This window comes from Mastigoproctus giganteus, chromosome 6 (genome assembly GCF_048544385.1).
Source record: "Mastigoproctus giganteus isolate SK-2022 chromosome 6, ASM4854438v1, whole genome shotgun sequence".
Classification (NCBI taxonomy): domain Eukaryota; kingdom Metazoa; phylum Arthropoda; class Arachnida; order Uropygi; family Thelyphonidae; genus Mastigoproctus; species Mastigoproctus giganteus.
In genome coordinates this window covers 207,323,041-207,342,452 of record NC_143580.1, presented here as the reverse complement: position 1 = coordinate 207,342,452, position 19,412 = coordinate 207,323,041, and the positions used below count along the sequence as shown (strand labels likewise).

At 37.4% G+C, this 19,412-nt stretch overlaps 1 protein-coding gene across 2 annotated transcripts in view; it reads right to left on the bottom strand.

Moving 5' to 3' along the window:
• LOC150084908 (leukocyte tyrosine kinase receptor-like) overlaps positions 1–19,412 on the bottom strand; it is a 236,984-nt gene that overhangs the window by 106,355 nt on the left and 111,217 nt on the right. The window lies entirely within an intron of this gene.

The window sequence follows — 19,412 nt, the reverse complement described above, 5'->3', positions numbered from 1 at the left end:
AGTAATTTGCATACTGCTCCAATGCAAATACTTGTCGAACGTATGTCTTATTATTATTTTTGGAGGAAATACAACATTAAAAATAATACGAAATCCCACACATTATTAAGAAAATTAACGAAAATGTAAGTGTCGAAAAGTGTTAGCTACAAATTCGAGAATTAACTTATCCATGACAATCCAACTTTTCTTTAAATGTAGAATAAATCGGCATCTACAGTATATGAAAATTACAGCAAATAACAGATTCTGTTATATACAATGCATCAAAAAATACGTCCCCAATGCACCGCTATATCTGTAATGCAAAACAAACAAATGAATAAATTAAATAAAATGTATAGAAATTAAAAGAGAACAAACGACGAATTCTGTACCTTTGGATTATCTTCTCTGGATGTTTGACCAGTAGCTGAGCCACTCAAGTGCGTGGTTATATAATTAAATGCGCCTCAAGTCGCATGACTGCAAAATATGATGGTATTCTTGTATTATCCCTATTTTGTGAATTCCTCTGACACTTATGTAGTCATCCCTCTTATAAAAACAGAAAATTTATTTGTACGCCATTTAAGAAGTAGGGAAAGAATTGTTGAAGATAAAGAAACGCCAAAAGAGAAAAGCAAAAATTCAAGCAGAATTCAAAGAAAAAATAATGGTTGTGGAGCAAGAACTACAGTAAGACAGAAGAACTTTGATAACCAGAGCCTAACTAGAAATAACTAGACTGGACAAAAATCCTCATCAGAAAATTCTCATTAATTTTTCAAATCATATCTTTTGGAGCGAAGATAAATATTAAAAACTGCAGGAATTTTTAGCACTATACGGTTGGGTACTATATGTCGTCGTCTTCTTCTTCTGACGTTATAACCCGGGGAGGGTCTTAGCCTTATCAACGATGTTCCACCAATAGCCCTCCCAGAAGTCAAACTTCTCCAACTTTATATTCTCATGGTCTTTAAGTCCTTTTCTACGTCATCCTCAATCTTTTTCGTGGTCTTCCTCTTGTCCTCCTTCCTGTAGGTTTCCATTTCATTATACTTTTAGTTGTTCTGCTATTATCCATTCTCATAATATTTCCCAATCAGGCAAGTCTCTGGCTCTTCACAAATCTGACGATGACGCACCCTGAATAAGATTGTCAAGTTCATGGTTCATTCTGATCCTCCCTCCAGGATCCATCAACATCTCGTACCGACCCAAAAACTTTTCGTAAAATTCTACGCTCGAAAACTCAACAACTGTTCATCTTTCTCATCGCCCACAGTTCATAAACTTCTGATACATGGAAAAGGCGGTAAAAAAAGCGATTTTTCAGTTCAGCCAACCTTTCGAGGAAACACACGGAGAGAGCAATGAGAACTTCAAAAGATACAGAAAATGAAATTCCAGAAAACCTTCTAGAAAAGCAACAAATGAGATTGTTGATTTTTGGAGCATCACAGCGATTTAGACCATATTGCTCCGTTGTGTATTATGTCTGTAGACGTGTGCCCAGGCCGATTTGAATGTTGTGGGGGTGAAAAGCCCGGAATAACTCAAGAGGAAAATTATACTCTCTTCATTTGAAAACTAATGAGTGAGGATTTACTACATAATTTATTAGTAGCATCCGATTCTTCTTTCATTTCAAATTTGAGGCATCCGCAAAAGAGCCACAAACGAATCTTCCCTAAAACTTTAAACTTGATTTGACTTTTTCACCATCAGAAAGTATAAACAGAGAAAACTGCTACAAAGGTTTGTGTTTTTAAAATTAGAGAATTTAAAAATTGTGCACTTTTACATTTTGATTAGGGAATTTTTTTGCTGGGATAAGAACTTCAAAATTTCAACTGGTTGACATTTTAATGGTATTGTAATTATCACAAATAACGTGGCATGTTTAATGTATCAATTTATTTTTGCTTTTTTTACAATAATGATGTGTTAATAAAACCTTGAATAAAATATTTAAACTTTTGGAGGCTACAAATATTGCAACCTTAACTATGCTTAGTAGGTATCTTAAGACCGAACTGGTTAAGATATAGTGACATCTCTTGGAGATTAGCGTCAATGAATCCTGTAACAAGTGCATCATTAGTAGTAACTGGCGTGACTTATGTCAGCAGAGCAGGAAAGATCAGATTAAACCTATCTTCAAAGTGCAGAATTTTGACGGTGAATAGGAAGGCAGAAATAACATATTCTTCTGTTGAAAACTTAACCACCCCGTTCTGCAGGAGTGAAGAAAGGAAGTTGCAGATTTGGAAGTGGTTTGATGCAGTTGAAGAAGTGGGAAAATTGAACAGCATCGCATCAAACGCATTTCTATGTCAAAATAGGTTACTTCAAGGCTTTGAAGTGAAACAGAGAAGATGGATGCTGATGGTATGAGCATGATGGAAAATAATTACTCTTATACATTATAAATTGATTATCAACAAGGTAATTAGTTATTTAATTTTACTTCTATTAATGAAAATAAATGAAAAAATCGAACATGTCTTTACAGGCACGTTCGATGTTTATTATTATTTTGGTAACGCACTGAGTACATTACCAAACTTGTTTTCTTATATTCCGTCTGGTATAGAAAAACTTCCATATACACAACATTATAAGAAAACATCAACTTTATATTATCATATAACATCCGTGTGTAAATTGACTTTAACTGCCTTAGGGCCATCTTAGCAGGCGGTTAAAAGTTCATTAGCATGCGGATGTTATAAGATAGTAAAACTTATTGAATGCATTAACTTCTCTTTTTCAAAAGAACCAACTGAGATCTCTTTCACATTCACTTTCTTGCTGGCAATTTAGACTGTTCGATCCAAGTCACATAGCTTAGCCTGCCTGAAATTGAGGGATACGGAATTCATTTCTTTATTTTTGAATCTTAACATTCTTTACAATGCACGCAAGAGATGCAGACTTTCTTTTTTAGCATACAGGCACCATCGATTGCCAGAAAAATCAGGAATTATAGCCATTCTATAAAAGTAATTTCCGGAATCAGATATGAGATATTCATACTGGAAAGATGGAACTCTACCAAACAATGCTAATGCAAATTATTTCAGAGTATTGCCCTTTTTTTTTTTTTTTTTCCATTTTCCCCAGACTGAAAAGGCATTAAATTACATTCGCAGCAGAGGACTGAACTGTGAATGCATTACTACCTCCTATTATAGTGGCTCGCGTCTTCCTTCCCACAATGATTAAAATGGATATATGCTTAGCTTAAAAAGCATCTTATTCAGTACTGCACGCTTTAATATTTTCGAGACAGTCAGAGAGAGAGAGAGAGAGAGAGAGAGAGACTCCAATGCATTTGCGAAGTAGAAAACAAATAAAATCTTACTTGTCTAAAAGATAAGATTAAGAAAATATATGCTTTCAAAAACAAGCAAAAACTTCAGAAACTGGAAAAAAAAACTGAACACCCACCTGATCATGTTCAATATAAAGAAGCTAGAGCACAGTTCATTCGACTGAAACGTCAAGCTCACTATGACACAGTGCGATCACATTTAAAGAAAGGAAGCAGGATATCTAATAAGAAAAGGCGTACGGATAAAATGGCCGAGCACATCTCTTCAGAATGGACCCAAGCCACCTTTGGAACTCCTCTGGCAGAAAATCAAGTTCACAGTGAATCCAACAGAGAAAATCCGTGAAGCAATCAGTAAACTGAAGAAAACAGAACTGTCTCAAATGAATATCGCTAAAGATGACTTTAAAGTTGTGAATAGCCTCAGGAATAAACCCACAATTGGGCCTAATAAATTTCCGCTTTTCATCATTAACATCAGCAGTATATACATTATAGATCTGCTTCTTCACATTTTCCACAAAATTTTAAGTGAAAACCACTTTCCGAGGATATGGAATACGTACTTCGTTAAACCAGTTCCTAAAAATAACAATCCTAAATCTGTCAGAGACTACAGGTCTATTGCAATTGGATGTTCGCTTCAAAAAAAATTGAGAAATTCATTTTAAATACCATCAACGCTTCGGGCATAGACCGTAGTACCTTCATTCAATGATCCCACAAAGATCGACTACCGCGAATCTTATGGAGACTATTTCGAATCCAACACGCCCTCAACTTCAGACAGCAATTAGATATTGTCTTCTTAGACGTTGCATCCGCTTTCGACGGTATTTCCATCTCGGCTATTACTATCATCTTGGAGGAATATTTCCATATAACTGGGCACGTATTAGCAATAATAACGAGTTCTTTGAGTGAGAGACACATCACTGCCATAAATGGAATTTCCAAAGAGACCTTCCAAGTCAACAGGGGAGTCCCACAAGGTGGAGCCCTCTCTGCTACGCTCTTTGCAACAGCAGTGCATCCTTTCCTGACCCAAAATAAAAAACAATTTGTCGTATATGCAGACAACTTAAAAATATCTTCTTTCGTCTTCTCAACCTCCAACCCAAGCACGGTACTAAGTACTATAGGTTCTAATACCTCTCGCCTTTGGGGTTCACATAAAAAAAAATATATATATATATCTGCTGGTAAATGGAGACACCGAACATGATGGCTACACCAGTCAAGCACAGCCTAAGGGCGCTGGAAATGTCCTCTGGAGTTAGTGAGGTCCTGCTGGTCAGGGTCTGGTCGCAGTCCAAAAGTTCCTTAGCACTCGTGATGGCTAGTTCGACAGGGATGGAAGTAAAAACAGACACCACATCAAACGAGGCGGCCATGATTTGATCATCCAAGATGGATAGGACATGGATCCGATCTAAAAATTCACCACTGTTGGAAATGGTGTTGGCAGTCTTGCCCACTAGGGGAGAGAGTAGGCCCGAGACGAACTTAGACAACTCATAGCTCGGTGAACCACAATAGGAGACAATGGGGATTAACGGTACTCCTTCTTTGTGGACTTTTGGTAGTTCTTAAAATTGTGGAATCTGGCAGCCAGAGGCACAGAGGCGAAGGCATACGCTTCGGTGATTTTCCTTTCTTGAAACCAACTGTTGACGAGGACGTTTACCTTTGACTCACATCGTTCCTGGGTCTTGATTGGAGAGATGACCACTGGTTGGTAGACAGAGGCGTCTTGTAGGAGCAACAGGGCTTTCGCTTCGTAGTCAGAACGATTTAAAACAACTGTTCGGTTCCCTTTGTCAGCCGGAAGGACAACGATGGGAGTATCCTGTTTCAATGTGTTGAGAACAGAGATCTGTCGGCGAGTGAGATTGGAGGTAGCAGGGTGAGCATGATGTAAGATCGCTGCAGCAGTTTTTAGGCGAATCGTATTCCCCACCTCTTCAGGGATGCATGCCAATGATGCTTCAACACCCAAGGCAATATCAGTGATTGGTGAACTTCGGAGAAGAAATGCGAACTTCATTCCTAGGGTTAGTAAATCCACTTGTTCTGCAGATAAGCGCTTATCGCTAAAATTTAGTACAAACTGTGAGCAACTTGTTGTAGGGACTCTTGATGACGGGAGTCGCGGGACTCATGGACTAAATTTGCAAACACGTTTTTTCCGGGTACGATAGCGTTCAGATTCTCCGCCAGCTTGGGAGCACGAGGTCTGGATGATATTCGAATAAACAGAAGTAGGAACTAAACTCCTGAGTTAGTAATAGTGGCATGTGATGCAAGAAAGCAAGCATATGAGCTTATGTAGCATCAGACAAAAAAAAAAAAAAAAAAAAAAAAATTACACAACCATTCCCTCTAAATGTTTGTCCAGTTCCTCCTTAAATTTACTTAACCTATCAACTTCCACAACGACAGATGGAAGTTTGTTCCTACAATTAACCACCCGCTGGCTAAAGGCAAATTTCTGCACATCTGTTCTACAGCTGTCTTTCCTCAATTTGAATTTATGCCCCCCTTAGGTTCGTAATCTTAACAACATTACTTGCTTGAACTCATTCAAGCATGAGGGCCGCTATATATGCAGCTCGTAAGTCACGATGGAGGCATCCAATCCAAATATTCAGGGTCCTGTAGCTGAAGTTTCGGCAAGCACGCTGCATACATTCACTGGGAAACGGAGCCTTGTAAAGAAAACCTTTCCGGAATGACGTGGTTGGATTTACATCGGTTGACAAACCTGAGATGTTGCCTACCTCGGGCTATAAAAATGAAATTCTTTTGTAGCGTTACGACTACGTCGTATGTTTGATGGCCAAGAACAGTTCGAACATAATTGAAAAGGCCTACGTGCTCTGGATTCATTATTATTCATATATTTTACTATGCGACGCAGAGCGGAACGGAAATAAATAACAAGATGTAGTTAAAATAGGTTTCATGTCAAAAAATAAATAAGATGAGGCAGTAGTCGGGAAAGAAACCAGATAATTGAGATTTTCTCAGAAAAAGTAAATGGGGCTTGGCATCCTGCAGGTCGAAATGGAACACTACGATTGAAACCGAGACCACACATATTTGTGAAATAAATAAGGAAGTGTTTGGGAGGCTTAGATATTTTTTCTCGCAGATAACGTTTTTTCTATTAGTTTGAATATTCATGATGTACAATAAAAAGTAGAGATGGGACACACATTTTTTTTTTTTTTTTTTTGTCCTCGCCCTTTTCCCATTATATATATATATGAGGTCAGCGTTTTTACTGTTTTGGCATCAAATTTTTACGGCTGGATGCCCTTCCTGACGCCAACCCTCACCATTTATCCGGGCTGGGGATATGCGGTAGTCATTCCCTGACATTCGGCATCTTCCGTATTTGGTGGTAACGGGCTCGAACACCGGTCTAATCAGGAAGCGTGTGCTACGCACTGCTGCCCCTGCCCACGGACGGCGCCCGAGAGATGAGACACACACATACACACAGCAAAACTATACGCAGCTCCAAGAAATATCGTGGCAGTGTTAGGTGGGCCAGAAAACTGGTAACTTTGGGAGTCACATAGAGACTAATAGATCAACTAGAGCAGCAAGCATAGGTGAAAGTGATTCTTGCACTAATTCTATTGGGATATTCAGAAGCCTGAAAAGCAAGGGGGTCAAGGATTTCAAAAGCTGTTGTGGGTCATCATGGAACAAGTAAATACATGGGCTGTGTTAGGATAACTAAGGGTAAGGACGGGTGTGTGTACTTGCGAACATAATAATCCTAGGAGCATTTCTAAATGAGAATACTGATTAGCATTAGTTGAGGCATATGATGCAAGACGGCAGGCTTATAGAGCATCAGCCAAAAAAAAAAAAACTTTCCATTTTACCCATCCGGTCACTGCAAATGTTTGTCTAGTTCAGTCTTAAATTTATTTAAGCTATCAACTTCCACAACAACAGATGGAAATCTGTTCCAGCAATCAGCTACCCGCTGGCTAAAGGCAAACTGCTGCACATCTATTCTACAACTGTCTTTCCTCAATTTGAATCTATTCCCCCCCCCCCTCAGGTTCTTAATCTGAGCAAGCGGAAGTATCCCATCATCACTGAGCACGCTCAAACCATTCAAGGCCTTGTACGCCTCAATCAGATCACCTCGCAGGTGCCTAGTCTCCAGACGCTGCAACTTGCAGAATTTAACCCTCTCTTGGTAAGAGAACCCCTTTGTTCCTCTCACCAATCTTGTTGCCCTTTTGTGTACTCGTTCTATCAATTCTAAATCCTTCCTAAAGTAATTAAGTTCCTAAATAAGTAATGAAATTCAGATAATGCAGGGATATCGGAGGCATGGTGTCACTCAGACATAACAGATGCAGAACTTTTATATGGAGAGTACAATGTGTACAGAGAGGAGAGGACAGGGCAGGAGGAAGGGGGGTTACGGTCTTAGTTAAAAAGCATATTAATCTAAGGCAGTGCATCCAGTCGACATGAGTGGCCAGTGCAAGCTTGAGTCAGTTTCTGTGACATAAGCACTAGGAAAGCAAAAATGAGAGTAGGAGTTTGTTATAGGTCTAATGAGTGCGATAAGTAAAACAGAGAAATAGAGAGAGTCAGAAAATCAGAATGTAGGATTTTAACTTTCCAGTTACTGACTGGAACGTGTGGGTTGGTCATTCACATATTAGCAACTTTTATGGATTCATTAGATGACTATTTTTGACAGCAGCATGTTGAAGAGGCAACAAGGAAGAGAAATACTCTTGAACTGATTATCGGCGGCGATACTTCATGCATTAAGAATATGCAGGTGAAAGATCCACTGGACAGCCGTGATCACAATGTACCGATGTGGGATTTTCTTCAACTACTGTGAAAGATAAAGGGCTTTTGCTTTCATAAGGGTGATTCAGAGGTAAGGGACTGGTCTCAGATGGTTTCTAAATTCTATGCAGTGGGATCAACTGAAGAATTTACCAAAAACAACTTCTAAATGGGAAGCATTCAGCAAAATAATCGTAGAAGCTACTAGGCTTTTCATATCAACTAAGATTCTGCTTAGACCTAAATAGATATCAGATAAGATTTGTGGCAGAGAAGAATATGCATGGGATAATTATAAATTATTAGGTGATACTCTATTTTACATATAAACTAGTGTGTAATCAAGTCACAAAGAAGGTTAAATGAGCTAAGACAGATTACGAGAAGTCTCTGGCAACGGAATGCCAAGAAAAGCAGCAAATACTTCTTTACTTACATTTATTATAAAAAAAGGATCGAGTCTCATTTCATTGGTCCACTTGATGAAGATCTTGTAACTGCTAATGATCCTGCTCAGGTTACTAACAAACTGAATAGGTATATTGCATCTATCCACACATGAAGAATTCTTTACGGAAAAGAATGCCAAAAGTTTATCAAGCTCTAACAGGGAGCTAAAATGATTGTGTGATAACTGAGAGGAAAGTGGAAGAGAAATTTTGAAGCTAAACACAAAAACAGGCGCTTGGGGTGGATAGGATCTATCCAGTGATATTAAGGAAGGCAGAAAACGAGGTAAGTAAACGTTAGCCATAATTATGAGAGCATCTCTGGTTTCAGGGGCAGTCCCTATGGACTGGAGATGTGCGAATGTTTCCCCAATTCACAAAGGCGAATAAAAGGTGACATTGAGTAATTACAGACCTGTCAGATTAACGGCTGTTCTAGGGAAAATAATGGAGTATCTTATTAAAGAAGTAATATACGACTATCTAGACAGGAATGCAATCACACTGGAGCTATAGCATGGATTTGTTAAGGGGAAAAACTGTCTGACCAATCTGACTGGATAATATGATGCAGTAACAAAGGAACTGGATGCAAAAAATAATTTTGATGCAGTACTTGGATTTCAGGAAAGCTTTTGATATTGCTGCACATAAAAGACTGCTGAACAAATTGGAGCAGTGTGGCATTAAGGGCAAGTTACTACTATGGGTAAAGGGATGATTGAGTGGGAGAAGAAAGAGAGTGGTTATTAAAAAAGTCACTGCTCTTCGCGGACTAGTGTTATTAGTGGAGCCCCCCAGGGTTCAGTGCTGAGTCCATTTTTTTCTTTCTATATTTTAAATGATATTGGCGAAGGTATATCAGGCTTAATGTCTAAGTCTGATGATGATACAGAGGTTGGCGGGGTGGTTACTGAGAGTAATGAAGTAAGACACTGCAATAAGACCTAGAAAAATTAGGCAGATGGGCTGGGAAATTGCAGTTGAAGTTTTAACATTCACAAATGCATATAGACAGCAGTAATCCCAGATTAACGCAAGAACTATGTGCTACTTGACTCAGGGCAGTGGAAAATGAAAAGAACCTGGGGTTACTTGTCGGGAAGGTCAGATGATGAGGTTTTGTCGTACAGGAACTCTGCTAGCAGGGATAAGGTGGCGAACATCTCACTATAGATAGCAATGGTTAGGCCACATCTTTAGTACTGCATACAGGTCTGGAGACCTCATTTTAGGTAGGGTGCAGATCTGCTGGCGCGGGTGCAGAGAAGGACAACGAGATTCGTGAAGGGAACTCAAGGGTGCTCTTACCAATAAAGGCTTCATTCCTGCAAATTTCCGTGTATGGAGACTAGGCACCTTCGAGGTGATCTGACTGGGATTTTAAGTCTGAGTGGATTGAGCAAGCTCAGTACTGATAGCATTCTTCCTCTTGGTCAGAAATTCCGCACAAATGAGGATACATAAATTTAAACTGAGGAAGGATGGCTGCAGGATAGATGTGCGGAAGTTTGCTTTCAGCCAGCAAGTAGTTGATTGTTGGAACAAACTTCAATTTGTGTTGTGCAAGTGGGTATTTTTAATAAATTCAAGGAAAAATTGGGAAAATTATTGGAGAGGATGGACACGTGGTATGGGAAGTTAATCCCCCCCCCTTTGGGTGATGATTTATAAGCTTGTTTTCTTTCATAATTTACCACTACTAATATTAATACTAACATTACCCATAACAACTAGATATTATGATATTGTTTTCCCTCAGCATTGAGGAAATGATGAAAAAGTATGCCACGGAAAGGGAAATAATGATTGAAGGAGCAGTAATTGAAAAGGTGGATTCATATACTTATCTGGGACAAGTTATTAGCTGTAATAATGATAAATGGCTGGAAGTCAAGAGAAGAATAAATTTTGGATGGATAGCATTCAGGAAATATAGTCACATACTGAAGAGCAATATCCCAGTTTGTCTGAAACGTAAAATAATGAATCAATGTATACTCCCCACCATGACTTATGGAAGTGAAACTTGGGCACTCACCAAAAGAATGGAAGAGAAGCTAAGAACTACACAGCGAAGAATGGAACGAATTATATTGGGAATCAGACTGTTAGATAAGAAGAGAAACACATGGATTAGGCAGCAAACTCAAGTAAAGGACATTCTAATCAAAACTAAATAACTAAAATGGTCTTGGGCAGGACACATAGCTCGAAGACATGATGACAGATGGACTAAGAAAATAACAGAATGGTACCCAAGAGGAGCTAGAAGAAAACCTGGAAGACAAAGGCGGAGATGGATAGATGAAATTCATGAGTTTTTGAGTAGTAAATGGATGGCCAGTGCTCAAAACAGAAGGAACTGGAAAGTTGCTGGAGAGGCCTTCATCCTGCAGTGGATTGAAAATGGCTGATGATGATGATGATTGAGGAAATATAGTTACTACTACGTTCAGTTTACATCATTTGCCATTGCTAATACTTACACTAACACACACACTACTCGGTTTCCCTCAATCCCTATCTGGCAATGTTTAGTCATTGACACTGTGATGCCTTTTAGAAGTTCACCACATGAAGCCTCCAATAAGCAAAGTGGTGATTCTGCACTGGTTTATGAGTTACCTACCACCTAGTATTGCCTGGTAACACAGAAGAGCGGCATTTTGTCTGTGTAGTGCAGACAGCACACCTCGACCCCTGCTTACGCTGGTTCACATCTGGGTGGTCTCCTCCTGTATACTAGGTGTAGTATTTCAATCCTTACGAGGGGGGTGGGATCGATTTGATCACATGCGTAGTTCTCAAGCGATTGAATGACCACCGGAGGAGAGCAATTCAGAAACGTTTATCATGAGGTATGATGCACTATCCACTTTCCTCTTATTACAACTAAGAAGGAATTAATAGCAGCAATTAATTTAACTTATGAGAGTTAAACTGCCCGGCACGATATGGTTCGCATTTCACAATTAAATGGTTAATTCCATGCATTCCGGATCCGAAATTAAATGTTTGCAGTACATACTTTGTTTTTTCTCAGAAATCTTTCCCACGAATATGGAACTGTTATGTACCGAGACCTTTTACTTTTATTTGTTTATTCATTCAGGTAAAGAAAAGGTCGCAGCCACCCCTGGCCTGGACAGCATCCAAATGCTAGGAGGGCAGACACAACGAAAACAGATTAAAACAATATAAACTGTATATATTACAGAATAGTTTAGAGCTGAAGCTTCGGGTTACATCATTTCTGTACATAGTCAAATACTTGAGTAGTTATAAAATGGCATCATTAAGTATATCTCATATTGTGAATACTTTCACGAGTTGCCATGATATTGCACTACCTTGAATAAGTAACGCTTCACCTATGGAAAAGACTATCGGTACTTATTCTCAGCAGATACCGTTACCCATACGGCACCGTTTTAAAAATGGTATGAGATAAGATACTCTGTTATCCACATACTGTCCCTATTAGACTTATGAAAGCAAAAAAGGTGTAAGAAAGTTTAGAAGGAGAAGGAGAAGAAATGTCGTCGAAAGAGGAAAGGGATAGTTACTCCTCACACTCACTGAACTCAAATACTCATGAATCCCCCGAATAGTCAAAGCTTCCCCATATGGGAGGACTGTTGTTACCTATTCGCGGTAACGAAGGCCTCATCAATCCCCCCACCCCAGACGACACCATTTCCGAGCTGATTAGTTTCTCTTCGGTGGGTGGGCAGGCACCCTGGTGTTGCAATGATGACAACTTAGTTGCGAAGTATAACTCCACAATATGAGAGAGATGCCTGATGGTATGGAGTAATTTAGATTACAGAATAGTTCCGAACGGTTGCTACAGGCTGTCCGGAACAGGAGAATGAAGAGAACATCATCCTCTAACACAGGGACCGACAAAAGCGAAGGTGAACTGGAAAGTCTAAAATTGTAAGATTGCGTAAGTATAAGCAAACACTTTTTATCTGCAGGCCTTGTCCACGCAAATCTCCTCAGGGTTGATATTTGTTCATTAAAACTCACGTTTCTGAAAACAGTGTCCGATGCTTTGAAGACAGTGTTTATCAGCTTTTATTGCCAGTCTTGTGGTGCGATTATAAATTAGTTGCCTGGTGTATTTTAACTGTTTAATCACATTACGATAACTGAGGATTACATGACTAATATAAATTATATAATATGCTATGAACGTGTATTTTCCAGAGCGTGACTGTTTACCTAGTAACAAGGACAGCTTCTGAGATGTACTTTGTAATGTGATTTTTTTCCCCCCATTTATAGAAACGTTTAAAATTCCAACACGATGTGCAGTAATTCAAAAGCATTTTAGGAGAGCTGAATATTTTTCCGCGCACACAACCTTAAACGCTGAATGTCACATTGTTTTCTTTGATTGAATTATTCCGAATTCAGATATCGAAACTACTTTATATGCGAACCTCACTTGATAAGATTTTAGTCTACAAAAAATTTAAAATGTCAATGCAATTATATATTTAAGTAATTATACAAACTAAGCCTATATAAAAAAGCCTGATAAATTACGTCACCGATCCAGTGAGTGCACATTATACTAAACCGTTATTTCTTTAAGAAACTTGATTTTTAAAAGAAAACTACGTCTCAATACCATTCAAGTACTCAAAATTTAACTAGAATGTCAGGAATTGAAAGTAAAGCACCACCGACTTTCCTGTGATGGAATAACCTTTGAAAATGTTTGGGAAAAGCTGTTGGAGGAATATATTCGCAGTGTGTCTTAGTTGATCTTTACTTATGGTAAGGTGAAGAGCTGCTCAGTCACGTTGAATATGTTTTGAAAGCACTTCTAATGAATCATGTCGTCAGTGCCGTCATACACTTAATAAGTGTCCTTTAAGCCTTCAAGTTTCGTTAGTGGAATCACCCAGTTTAAGTAAAAAAGAAAAATCACCGATGAGAAATTCGCTCCATTGGTCGTTCACCATTTAATGAAGGGCCAGAATGTGCGCTTCTAAGCAAAATTACAAACTGCAAGTTCAATCACTTTAATGTTAGATTTTAAATCAAATTTGATTATTTCTATGCGACGTATTTTTCGTACCTGTCAGCATCAAAGCAACTTTAGAAGAGATTTTCGAGTTATTTAATGTTAGTGTATCCTTAAGGGTGTTGTTTAGCAATTTGAAATGGCATATTGGAAGACCATGTAGTTAGTCCAAATTGTTGGTTGATCTCAAAAATTGTATATCAAAACTAAAGGTTTCTCCGATTCCTCTCTCTTTTCTCTCTGTAGTGCCATCGCTTATCCAGCGATAGGTTCATGAACCTGGTTTTTTTCTACAAAGTAGACGCTAAAATTCCATGTCACGTCATAAGAAGGCGTGAAGTTATCTAAACATTCTATTAGATAACGTAACTGCTCTAATCGAGTGTCCGATGGAGAGATTATTTCAATTGACTACATTTAATGTAGTAAGTTTATGAATAGTTGTTTATTGTGTATTTGTCCAGGGCCTACCTTTGGAGTATTTGAGCCCTCGGCAAAATATTTTCCGAGGACCCCTACATCCTATTTTAATAACAATAAAATAAACACAATAATCCAAAATCAGGATTACAGTCAATGTAAAAATGCAAAGAAAATAAATTTGCATACATTTCTAAGGATAAAAATTAAGAATATAATACACAACAAATACGTATTTTAATAAAACATTTATTATTTTTGGCATAAAAATCAGGTACGAGTATAAAGATAAACATCGTGATACACATAAATAATAAAATAATACGTTTTAGTACTACTTAAGTAACATCGAATGTAAAACAAAAATTGAATTCTCGAATACAATATAAAATTAAACGAGAGAAAAAAAATCATTATAAAAAGGTACACTACGCATTATCATATAATGTTTACCTAATTATATTGTGTGTTTTTCTTTTTTTTTCTCTTGTTTTCAAATTTGTCAATAACTGAACGAAAATCAAGCTTATCAACAAATTCCGATTCAATTTAGTATGACCTAAACAACTCCTTGTGTAATTTTTCACTATTTCCAAGTGGAAAACGATCTTTCATCGCCAGAAAGTGATGATAAATATATTCTCAGTAATGTTTCTATATTCAGGAATGTAGATTACTTTATTTTCTAAAATAAAAAATAACAGTTCTGTGCCCATTGATATTTACGAGCCCCTTAAGCACATGCCGCATTTGCCTAGGCATAAGATAGACTCTATTTCTCGATCGAAATCCTTCACATATCTAAGAAACACTTAAATTCGATTTTCTTCCAATTTTTAATCTCTCCTGTTATCTATTATGAAGTCTCATAATATAAAGATTACAATCTCATTTGCATAGATGCTTCGCTGCTTGTCTTCACTGCCTATTGAATCCTAAAGATTTATAGCTGTTGTCTTTCGCGTTTTGTAGGCCCTCCTCGTATTTAAGATATATTATGTCTCATTTAACCTTTAGTATGAACCGTTCCTAAATTTCAATCGAACCGCTTTTCTTTCTCTCTCTCTAAACTACTCCACCCCCTTTCCTTCTCCTCTCTCCTGTCAGCCTAAGAGCTCAATATAGATGGCAGTTGTCAAAACGATGAGTATAATCTTTTTTCTACTAAGCCGCGGACCGTCTCAGTTGTGACAGGATTTATTCTTATGTCTGTTTTGAAATCATGTTTTTCTACTGCATTTTCACGCGTAGCAAGCATCCAGTAAAGTATGGTGATATATAAATCAGCTCTTCAAATTCCTACTTGTCCGTAGCAATTGTCACCAACATTTATGTAACTCTTGAAAATGGGAAGCTGTTCCAGATTTCTCTATTCCTGGGACTCTCTGTATTGGGATAAAAATCAAGACATCTCTCCAATAAGTAAAAAGTTATACAAAAAAAAAAAGAAGTATAACACTGCAGATAACAAACGGTATTGTGTTATGTCAGAATGATAAACAGCATTATAACTAGTGCTCGAAATCATTAAATTGCAAGAAGAATTTCGAATTTGAATGTCTGAAAATGAATAAATAAATACTCCTACAGCAACGTATCTTACTGTACTCTACTAGAGAGAGAGAGATAATCTTTATTGCCCTTCACGGCCATAAAGCCAGGGGTTTACAGCCTTCCGAAACTTCCGGGAAAATCGAAAAATTTACTCTTACTTCTTAGTTCAATATTTTAATGTTCTTCTCCGTTTGCATTCCTGCAGCGGCAAAATCAAAAGAGAATGCGATCGATACGTCCGTGTATTTCCTTGTAGGTATGCGACCAAGATATTACGGAGTTCATTCTCCGTAGCAGGACAGCCTATGTCTTTTTACGTGAAATGTAACGCACAGCTGAGTCCGTCGACAGTTTATTTTAAGCGACATACAGACTTTTATTGTGAGCTTGAGCTTCGGTAAGTCCCCTGCCGTTGTTCTCCGCTTCTTGGCTCACACCCAGTTATATCAGATGCTGGAGGTATTTTGTGTGACTTCGCTTTTGGCCTTTACTGAGAGCAGCCGGTGCATACAAGTTTGTGTTAAACGATCATTGTCTGTTTCCCCCATCGTCACTCCCCTCGTCAAGCCCTAATGAGGTGGCATCAAATGCCATTTCAGTCAGCGCACTGTCCCCCGTCCCTACCTATCCGTTTCCAATGATGTGGGCAAGAATAAACCGTTTCGAAATTATTTTTAACCCTAGTGGAAACATTGTTTTTCCCTAATAACAGATCTTCATCCCTCCAGCATCACGACATTCCATTTCGGATCATGCTGCATAAGGCTATTCGTACTATTTTTAGAGGATTTCGAGGGCTTGTTTCGCATGGGATTTCGCTAATACAAAAAAGGAATTCTCTCATTGTATTTCTCGAGCCTTTCTCAAAGATCAATAAAAAATAACGGAAATTTCATTCTAATTTTATTTGTACAATTAATAATCAATACCATGTGTAAAAAATAAAAATAAATAAAATATTTTTTGTTTTTAGGTTCTTTAGAATATATGCGTAATGAGCCTGTGTCCTTCACCACGTTCGTCCGTCCACAAGTAATAACTCGACTCCTAATGGATGGATTTTCATAAAATTTTTATATTTAGCTCCTCTTATTTCTTTTTATCATACATATCATCACACAGGTGATCCATACACTGTATATTGTAGCTGAAGCACTGGATATTATGTTTTTTGCCATACGCTGATTGGAGGAATGAATGGGAACGCGACTGATGAGCAGAATCGAATGTTTGGTTCGTACAGATGTTCCCTTTTTCTCTTCTTTTTTTTAATAAATCATGAATTATTACTATTTGCTAACGCTTCTGAAATATGCGTACATTTACTTGTTTCATTTTGTTGATACAGACAATTAACAGCTGATGATTAATAAGATGATCCACAGAGGTTTGGAGTATTGTTAGATGATAAAATCATAACATAGATTAAAATATTAAAATAATAATTAGTGATACATTACGAAAATTTAAAATTAGACGAAGTGATCTTTATTTACTAGCGTAGTTCTGATCAATTTTCCAGGAAGTGTACGTGTGTGTGTCTGTGCTATTAAAAGAGAAGGTATAAAATGTGAGAGAACCCTTCGTGTTTCTTTTCCCTTCTAATTCCGAAAAAGCAGGCCTGCAAAACTGCTGACGGTGAAGCAGTAAGTGTTGCCACAAATGTATTATATTTCACAAGGACATCCCGCGCTCAGCCATCCCATTATTTCAGTAAACTGTTAACGTAGCACTTACTGGAAAACTTTTTTTCCCCGGAGGCCAATTAACTATCTTCTTTTGCCATAAATGGGTTAAAATGTTTTCAGCTAACTAAATGAGGTACAGTGTTAAAAGGATGCTATTTATTTTTTTCAGAAAATTGGAGAATAACGAGAATCACGTTCTTTTAGTTGCCACTCAAGCAAATGTGCCTGTTGCATTTTTCAAGTTCGAGTTAATGGCAGGTCATCTATATGGGGATAAAAGATGTCGGATCCAGTTACCACTAGGTAAGGCCATAACAGTAATTTTATTGTACGGGGTACCTGTAAGAGGATGACTAGATGTATTGCATGCAGAGATTTCTTTTCTCTTTCTAAATAAAGAGATAATGTATAACAACCACTTGTTCTATATATGTTTTCTTGCGCAATACCACCTCTTGAAAGGACTGAATAGTTTACTGCTCGCTATATTAGATCGAAATGGGTTTTATGGAAGAGAATTAATATTAAACTTTGCGTGAAGCTGAGAAAGCTAGCAGTCGAGCGATCCAGATGTTAAATTAGTTTATGGAGATGAGGTTAAGTCAGCAAAAAATAGCAACATAAAATCTTAACGTCATTAGAGATATCGCTGATGACGTTAAGAAGTGGATATTGAAAACTCACAAGATCAACAAGTTTCAGGAGCATTCGATCATAAATCGAATCTACAATCTTCTATACTGTACTCAAGGCATGTTGGATAGCCGTAGAGTCAAATTTGTGTAGCAGGTTTTTTTTTGGGGGGGGAGCGGATTAAGACGGTACACAGGGAGTTATGGGAAACCTAATGACATAATATGTCGTAAAATGCTCTAAAACGTCATGACATTTTAGAAACGATAGGGGCTTCTGCTCAAAATTTACAGCAGTGTTTCTATTGGGGAAAATGTGGTATAGGAACTGGACCTCAAATCTCCAGAGACCAATAAAATATACACTGAAAATTTGTAGCAATTTGAGTCAAGGATGTTGACCCAGCTGTTTTCCCTTATTGAATACCAAAAACATACTTTCCCACACACACACATATATATATATATATCATGAAATCCATCCAGTGGGAGAGGAGTGGAGTTGTTATATGCGAACGAAAGACAGGCGGACGAAAACGATGAAATTAATAGGTATTTGAGCACCTGCTAGCGCGCTTAAAATGTCAGGTGAAGTTTGGTTCACTCTGAATGTTGGCTTCACATTACTTTTCACCAGTGAAAAGTTTCATTTAATTACAGAAAATACGCTACCTCGTTCTAACTGAATATTTGAAAAGAGGAAAGCTTCTGCCGAGGTGATTCCAAGGATTTTGAGTCAATGACTGAAGAAATAAAATATGCTCTGAACTTTCAAGCAGAATTCAAAAATTACATTAAAATTCTTGAATTAAAACAGATATGACCCAGAAACAAAATACTATTCCTCATAAAAGTGCGCTTGTCAAATCCAAAGTGAAACAAAGTGGATTTGTTTTTCTTGATATCACAATAGGTCATACAGTTAACTTCAAATGAAAAGCTTGATTAACTTCGTTTTACTTAATCAAAGAAAATGGAAGCTTGATTCACTTCGTTGAAGTTAATCAAGTTTGTCATTTGGAAATTGAGATGATTAAGGGATTCTTACGTAAAAGAAAATATTTTTGACTAAGTTAAACAGATTCTTTATCATGACAATGTGCAATCTCATAATGGTCATTTTAAAACAATTACTAACAAGAAATTATCATGCAGTGTAATCATGAGCGTTATTTTCTATGACTTCTTCATTTTCAAAGATATAAGAAAAAAAATCAATGAAATAAAATATATATACAGTATACACACACATTTTCCAGCAATGATGACATTAAAATGGCAGAATTATTGTTAAAACCTTAAAAATTCACAATGGGTCTATTTTTAAGGGCACAAAATTCACTGATAAGTACTAACAAAGATATCAGTTTAGTTTTATTCATTATTTCTTTTATAAGTTTGTTTTTATTCTTTTATTAGTTTATCTTCATGCATTGTAATCGGAATTCTTCTGTATATATAAAATAAATA